Genomic DNA, 8,152 nt, shown 5'->3' on the forward strand with positions numbered 1-8,152 from the left:
TAAATGTTCTAGAGTATGCTAATGTGCTGAAGTGGAGAACCCAAGGAAAGCCCTAAAAAAGGATCAACTTGTGTAGGAAACCGTACCAAAAATAATATGCGAGGAGGATAATAGTCGTGAAACCAAGGAGGACCCTAAAAAACGAAAAGCGTATTTTACTTAATTAAAATAACATTGTTCCCTCTGCGGTAATGGTAGAGAATATTGCTTCAATTGACTGCTCCACAGCGAATACAATTGAAGAAATTATTGCACCTTCGGGTGTTCAAATGGAAGATGGAAGAAAAAATTCAAAGGAAAAAAATATGGACTCATCAACATAATAAGCTTCTAAAAAATTAATTCTTCATTTTTTTGATAAATCAAATTTTCGATACCTTAGTCTTCAAATATTCAAGATGTTAAACACTAGAGTTAAGCTTAAACAGAGTAGAGCATAGCTCAATACTTATGTTGCAGCGAATTTGCTCAATTTAGGGTTGCCACCCAAAAGTAGGGTACCACTAAGGCCTAAGGTACCTACTGGTGATTTATAAAAAAAAATCAATTATATTACAAATGAATGATATGTTTTCTGAGGGAGTTAGTCTTACAGTATAGGGCAACAAAAAGTAAGTGCCTGTACAATGAGAAAGGCGCGGGGTGAGGGCAACCAGGTTTCGGAAATCCCTGATTTTGGTAAAATTAACATTACTGAGGGTTGGGTTCTGAATGGTTCACACATCAGAGGTAGAGGAATATTTTGGAGGTCTACAATTAGGTGGATTGGGCAAGGCGTCAACCCGGTATAAGTGAGTTTGGGAGATGTTACACCAAATGGCCCCGTGGTTCATTAAAGCCATCAAAGAGAAAGCCTATTTATTTAAATAAATTGTATTATCTGATGGGCTGTATCTAGAGGCTGTCTCAGCCTGGGGCGTACTTGGGGGACTCTCAAATTTATAATGTTATTATGACCGCTCATGCTTTTATCATAATTAGTTATACCTGTATTAATTAGGGGGGGTTGGTTAATTGGCTGGTCGCCCTAATATTGGGGGTTCCTGACATGGCTTTTCCTCGCCTAAATAACAGAAGATTTTGGTTATTGATGACTTCCTTGAGTTTACTATTAACTAGGGCATCAGTAGAAGGTGGGGCAGGTTGGACAGTTTACCCCTCCCCCCTATCTTCAGGAGTTTTTCATACAGGTGCTTCTGTGGATTTCGCGATTTTCCCTCCACTTAGCTGGAGTGTCCTCATTATTAGACTTTATTAGTACAATTGCCAACTTGCGATGCATAGGTCTTTTTGTAGGGTAGATACCTATATTTCCATGGTCTGTCTTAATTACTGCTGTATTAATATTACTATCCTTGCCCGTACTGGCTGGAGCTATTACTATACTTTTAACTGATAGAAACTTCAACACAACCTTCTTTAACCCTAGAGGATAGGAAGGGGGGGAATCCTATCCTATACCAGCATTTATTGTGATTTTTGGGGCACCCGTGAATCGGATTAGTATATTTTAAGTTTTTTACCTGGGTTTGGGTTAATCTTCCAGATTATTACTTAAGAAACGGGTAAAGACGAGGCTTTTGGCTATCTGTGTATAATTTATGCAATAATTGCAATTGGGGTGTTAGGATTCATTGTTTGAGCCAATCACATTTGTAAAGTTTTAGGGATTATCTGGCCTATTTTACGGTGGCCACTAGTCCTTTTATTGTGTTTGATATTTCTATTTATTGAGTAGTGGGTGGCCAATGTCTTTTTTTTTTATTTACTGTGGGGGGTTAATGGTAATCATTGTATTAGCTAATTCTGCTTTAAATATATCTTTACACGAGACTTACTACGTAGTTGCTCATTTACATGGGCAGGTTGTACAGGAATAATGGGGTATGAAATGGGGGCCTGCACGTCTTACTTTATCTTTTTTTATACAAATACTTTATTTGTTTAGAGAAGTTACATATATAAATAAGCATGTTATTATGAGTAATACATTTTCTATACTTTTTAGATCAAAAGTACAATCATTCATGAAATGTTTCATATAATGGGAATTAATCATCAACAAAAACGGTCTGATAGAGATGATGAAGTCAATGTACACTGGAACAGAAGTAAAAGAAATGTATTTCCAATTTTTTTAGAATGATTGATGCCAACACTTCAATCAAACTGCCGATATCCGAACAATGGTCCACGGCTGAATATTTTGATGATTGTCATTCAGTATATGCTAAGATAACGATTAGCTTAGGAGTATCAATGTGTTATTCATTATAGACTGACCTCGTGAGTTTATTAAATTTTTAAAACAGGCTCCTTATTTACACGTGGTTTGTCAATTAGTTATAAAATTGTCAAAATTGGGCAGATAGTAAAAATGACAGAATGGAACAAAGTCTGTTAAAAGTATGTTTCACAAAATGAATTATCCATCTATACTTTTTAATAATTATTTGTAATATTTTCCTTCATTTTTCTGTCTGTCAATTCAAGGAAAAATTATATCACATAGAAAATAAATCATGCTAATTAACTTTCGATTCAATCAAATTGGATTAATCAAATCAATAGCTACTTCATTATCTTTGTATTACATTTCACCAGTTTATGTACAGGTATGCGTCATAAGTCCTTGTCTTTTTCTTTTTTTTACAGATAATAACTTTTAAACTTATTGCGTTCCATAAAAATGGAGAAGTAACAATTACCGGATTCATTTTAAGCGTTTAATGAAGAAATAAAAGTACTTAAATTAATTCAAACAATAGAAGATAGATGTAGATATAGTGAGTAAGTTACTTTGTAGATTGAGAAAATTTAATGTGCTTCATAAAAAAAAAAAAAACATAGAATTAAATAGATATTTAGACAGTTTTCAAATTAAACTCAAAACTTCTGAAAAACATCAAAATATAACAAAAGTAATTTAGTTTATCATAATTCATAAATAGCAGAGTAGTTAGAAGAAAAATTTCAGGAAAATCAAATCCTTGTTTTGGCCGTGAATCCCGGATATCCTCATAGAGGCATTTGCATTTATTATGTAGATATCTGTCTAAATCCGCCTAAAAAATCACTTAATGTCGAACCGGGAAAAATGTATCTTGGACAGAGTCTCATATTCTCTTTCATGGGTGAGTATTGTATTTTGATTGGTGTTTTCATCATTTATCAAAATGAAAGTAAATGTGTTTTTCCTGAACAGGGCAGACTCAATATATTAGATACAAACAGGGCCGCAGCTACCTTATATATAGAGTAATTAGTACCCCAAGTTCCAGTAGGGGGCCCAAAAAACTAAAGTTGCTGAAGACAATGGTTTACAAATCTATAGCTACCCTTTTAATAAAATATTACTTGGCAATATTATAAAAGAATAGCAAATAAAATACTATGTATGATTTTAATATTATAAATATATATGTTTAATTCTGAATTCATTTTAAAAATTGCGAAGAAATAATGGGACAATAATAGTATTTTAGTACTTAAGAGAAAAATAGCAGTTGGTATGGTTTACTTATTTGGCTAACTAACAGATGATGTAGTGCCTTTTTTTTCTCTTTCTTTTTGGAGGAAAGTTTGCGTGATGCAACAAAGGTGACGACGTGTTTCATTTACAAAAAAAAATATGTACATGGAATATTAAAAGGTTATAAATATACCAAAAAAAAAAATTAAAAAAAATAAGCACAAGAATCGAGACAAATAAGAAATATATTGCTGTCTTGATTCGATTTTATCAGTTGTAAAAAAATCCTTCTTTGTCTTTTTCGTCAATTTTTATATCTTTATCAATATTTTTTATTTTAAACCGGTGAAAATTATTATGAAAAAAAATATATCTACATAATAAATATTTTTAATTATTTGTCTGCAAAAATCCAGCTGGGCAGGCTTAATTTCACCTATAATGTTTTTCCCTGGCAAGTATGAGAGAGTGGCAGTTTATTCCTTCAGAATGATTTACAGTCTATCCTGAAGACACAAGTCATTCATTCTGGACAGAGATTAATGGAAAAAAAGTTTGTTTTCCAACAAAACAAGCATCCAAGCTCTGCAAAAACTTTTTGGAAAAGAAAGAATCCTCTCACATCTGATCTATTATGCAATGGCTACCTCTATCTCCTGATTTGAGCTCATAGAGCTATTGTGGGAACATCTGGAGAGAAAAGTGCCTCGCAAGTAAGTTGAACATTTTGAAGAATGCTTGAAAGGATATACCCCTGCCTATCTTGAAAAACTAACAGCAATAATGCCAAAAGTCTGCAAGGTAATTATAGCGGGTAGGGAGGATTTTTTCATGAAGCTAAAGATTTCAACAAAAATTTTGATTTTTTTTTCTTTTTCTTCATTTTAAAGGCAAAATTACTGTGTTACCTGATCATAAAGTCATAGGTAGCTAGAAAAATAAGTTAAATCCTTTTTTATTCTTACCAGTGTATAAGTGGCTATTTTTTTGTCTATCGATGTGTTTGTCTCTCAGGAGCTATTTTATTTTAGATTGTTTTATTCCTAATAGATTCAGTTGTTCTAATATAAACGTTGAATCAATCATAATATTGATAATATTTTGAAATAATAAAACTTTACTCTTAAAATTCGTTATTTACGTTCCGAAGATACTAATATCCTTATACTGATTTTAGTACCAATATAGTTGTAGATATTTGAATCCTATTCGAACATTGTAAAAAGCCGAATTTTAGTTCGGGGTGGGGCATGGCTCAGAAATGTGATGACTTTTTTAATAAATGTTTTGCCCTTGTACATCTATGTACTATTTGTTAGAGTTTGAATGCTTAAGCACGATCTCAATTTATGTTGTTCTACAAAAATTTAGAGTCTTAAACTATTTGACTTGTCTAATATTAATAAACAGTCTACAGTCATGGGTGTAACTCAATATATTGTTTTATAAATAAGATGTTTGTCAAATAGAATGTGTCACTATATTATCTATATGTTTGCAAACATTAAGTTTATTCTTTGAGATGAAATATTGAGCCATAACTTGTTTTGAATACAAGTAGAACAAAAAGCCGTATTCTCCCAAAATATTTGTTGGATTTATTTATAGAACGAAACTAAGAATTGTAAAAAAACTCAAAGAGATCTGAGTTTGGTGATTTTTGATTGTTGGTCGATCACTCTTGTTTTTTTCTATTATTATAAAATGAAGCATTCAAACAATAAAAGTACAGACCTAAATTGTGGAATTCTTTCCTAATAAAATTTCCAATGAGCTAAAATTCAATATGTGCATCAATAGCATAATTTCTTTAAATACAAAAGGTGGTAAAGATAGAAAATCTAGACATGCAGTAAAGAATCACAGGATGTCAATGGTCCTCCTAAAAATTGGATGTAGCTGTAAATTAACTTTGGGAGTTGCATAGTAAGCGTTTGGGCCTCCCCATAACTTAAGAAGGAGGATAGTGTCTTCTCTGAGGGGGATCAATGATGATAAAAAGTTTACTGTTCAGTTACAAATCCAAACAAATTGTAATGAATATGCTTGGCCCAGCAAAGACTGCGGATAATTATATGATAACACACTTCATGCGTTTGTGGACTACCCTGCCATCTTTATCCTTTAATATTTTGTATCTATAAACCTATGAGAGTCACAAACTTTAACAATATAAATATGTTAAAGGTATTATTCTTTTGGAATTTCATCGAAGAACAATGGAACTTCTCCGGTAAGAAGGGCCCTGGACTTTGCAATTCTTAAATATAAATCCCTCATCGCCAGCCAGCTAACTACCCATTAGCCTATTCGGCAAGATGAGTTGAGAGGTATCATCTTGGCAGCTTCCACCCGCTATGTCTCTCTCACAAGAAAAAATTCTAAGTCAGGATGTGAGTAATTGAATATTGCAGGAAAATAAATCTGGGTTTAAGCCTTTCTAAATAGCTTGTCTAAATTATTTTAGAGCAAGAATATCTTGGCTGAAAACATCTAATAAAAATGTACTTGCACAGCCCCTTCAAAAATATTTATATTGGATGTTCCTAATCCTTTATTCTTCAAAAGGTTAACTTTATAAAGATAAGTTAAATGTGTCTTTCCTATTTAAATTAAAGAGAAAAGATAGAATTAGCAAGAGCAAAGTCCAAAGTCAATAAAATAACATACTTTTGGCGTATCCAACCCTCGTATTGTAATCTTTGCATTCACTTTGGACATGGTAATTAGTAATATCCAATGAACCAACGGATTTTTTTATATAAATTCTCTGAATAACGACGGCAATTCTTGAGAATACTCATAAAAAAAATGACAAACATCTCTTCACCGTCCCATAATACCCAATTCAGAACAACATGAACAAAATGAAATAGCCATGACGTCTCCAGTTATTTGATACGCAAGGGCTATTTCAAAATTTATTATTTTTGAGAAATAAAGGAATTTTTGCTGCAAGTCATGGAAAAGGACAATGTGATGGTTTGGGAGATACAGTTCAAAGGTTAGTGAGTAAAGCAAGTCTACAGCATTGTTCAAAAGGAAATAACTCCCAACAAATTTTAACTCCTATGGAACTTTATAAATATTGTGAAGAAAATATAGAAAATATAAATTTTGTATATTATTACGTTTTATTTTGGAATCTATTTTTTATCCGGTTCACTAACTGAATTATAAAAAGATTCTAAATAATATTTTTGATGTATTATTTTCATAATTTATTAAATTTATTTGAATATTAGTTTTACTTTATATAAAAATTGAAACAGATAGAATAAGTTAATAATAATTTTTTTTATATTTAAACCATAAATATATAATCATTTTAATTGAAAATCAATCATCCTTATTTTCAAAATGATTGGAAATGTGGATTTTGTTGGTTTCAATCTTAAACAAAATTAGTATTTGGTTTTAATAAATAATTTATTAAACAGAAGTAAATAGTTAATAATATATATTATACATTGAAAATTCTAAGCTCATTACTTGTGTCAGGCTTTTAAGTTGTTACTTTTTATGGTATTGTGGTTTTTTCTTGTGCAGGGCACAACTTACATGAGCTTGGACAATTGTCTGTCATAATCTTATCGGAACAATGAGATAAATATTTACCGCACGTTTCGTATTTGTCAAAGCAATCTGAAATATAAGACATTTGACATTTTTGATCATGTTGCAAAGTTTAACTAATAATTGCCTGAAGTGGTTGTAATAGCCGTGGTAGAAGTTGTTGTTGTAGTATTAATGTCTTCTGGACACTTTTTACATGTCTGTGGACAGTTTTCACTTGTATATTCAGAGAAACACCATTCCTTCAAAATGTCACAATATGGTAATTTATCTTTACAAACTGAAACGAGAAATTTACATTTAGATGTTTAATTTATTATGATAATGCATTCGAGATGGATTTGGGTATTATCCATTCTATACATTAGAACCCGTAATATATATTAAAAAAATACCCACGTATTACACAAAAAGTTGGTGCCTGACGGATAAAATTAAAAAGAAAAAAAACCATAGAACCTCTTTCATTAATTAACTATTTCCATGAATAAAATAATGGAAGAGTCTTTTTGAAGATGCTACCAGAATATATGCTTTTTTATTCTCTAAATATTTTCGAGTATTATTTCCTTCATGATTAGAAAACATATAAAATATAAAAAAAGTCTAAACGTATTACTTGTTGTTGTGGTACTAATGTCTTCTGGACACTTATTACATGTTTGTGGACAGTTCCCACCAGTATATTCAGAGAAACAATATTTTTTCATTGAGTCACAATATGGCCATTTGTCTTTACAAACTGAAACAAGAAATTTACAATTAGATATTAAATTTATGTACATTAAGCAAATATGTGCATAAGTGAATGTAATATTCTTTTGAAGAAATAAATTACTTATGATTTTTAAAATACCGATTCTACCCGAATCCTAAGTTCAATTTTCCGTAATTATTCGGTTCTGAAAAAATATATAAAGCCCATCCCTATCATTCTTATATTTTTATACGTACTATTCTTTGAACCTTTTGTTGTAACCTGTGTCGGGGGAGTAGTAGAAAGAGTTGATAGTTGATCGCATTTATATTTTGCTTTAACTTTTAATGCATCTAATTCCGTCATTCCATTTCTTTGACCAATTTGAATTCCAGATGGTACAAATC

The 8,152-nt window shown here is 31.2% G+C and overlaps 1 long non-coding RNA gene and 1 pseudogene across 1 annotated transcript; one reads left to right on the forward strand and one right to left on the reverse strand.

Moving 5' to 3' along the window:
* Positions 1-626: 626 nt before the first annotated feature.
* Positions 627-1,436, forward strand: LOC121125551 (cytochrome c oxidase subunit 1-like; annotated as a pseudogene).
* A 5,446-nt stretch (positions 1,437-6,882) lies between these two features.
* Positions 6,883-7,785, reverse strand: LOC121125550 (uncharacterized). The gene is made up of 3 exons (XR_011782105.1): positions 7,668-7,785; positions 7,176-7,328; positions 6,883-7,117 (listed from the first exon to the last, which is right to left on the reverse strand). It is a non-coding gene; the product is annotated as an uncharacterized lncRNA (long non-coding RNA).
* Between the last annotated feature and the right edge of the window lie 367 nt (positions 7,786-8,152).

This window comes from Lepeophtheirus salmonis, chromosome 10 (assembly GCF_016086655.4).
Source record: "Lepeophtheirus salmonis chromosome 10, UVic_Lsal_1.4, whole genome shotgun sequence".
In the NCBI taxonomy this organism is placed as follows: Eukaryota; Metazoa; Arthropoda; class Copepoda; order Siphonostomatoida; family Caligidae; genus Lepeophtheirus; species Lepeophtheirus salmonis.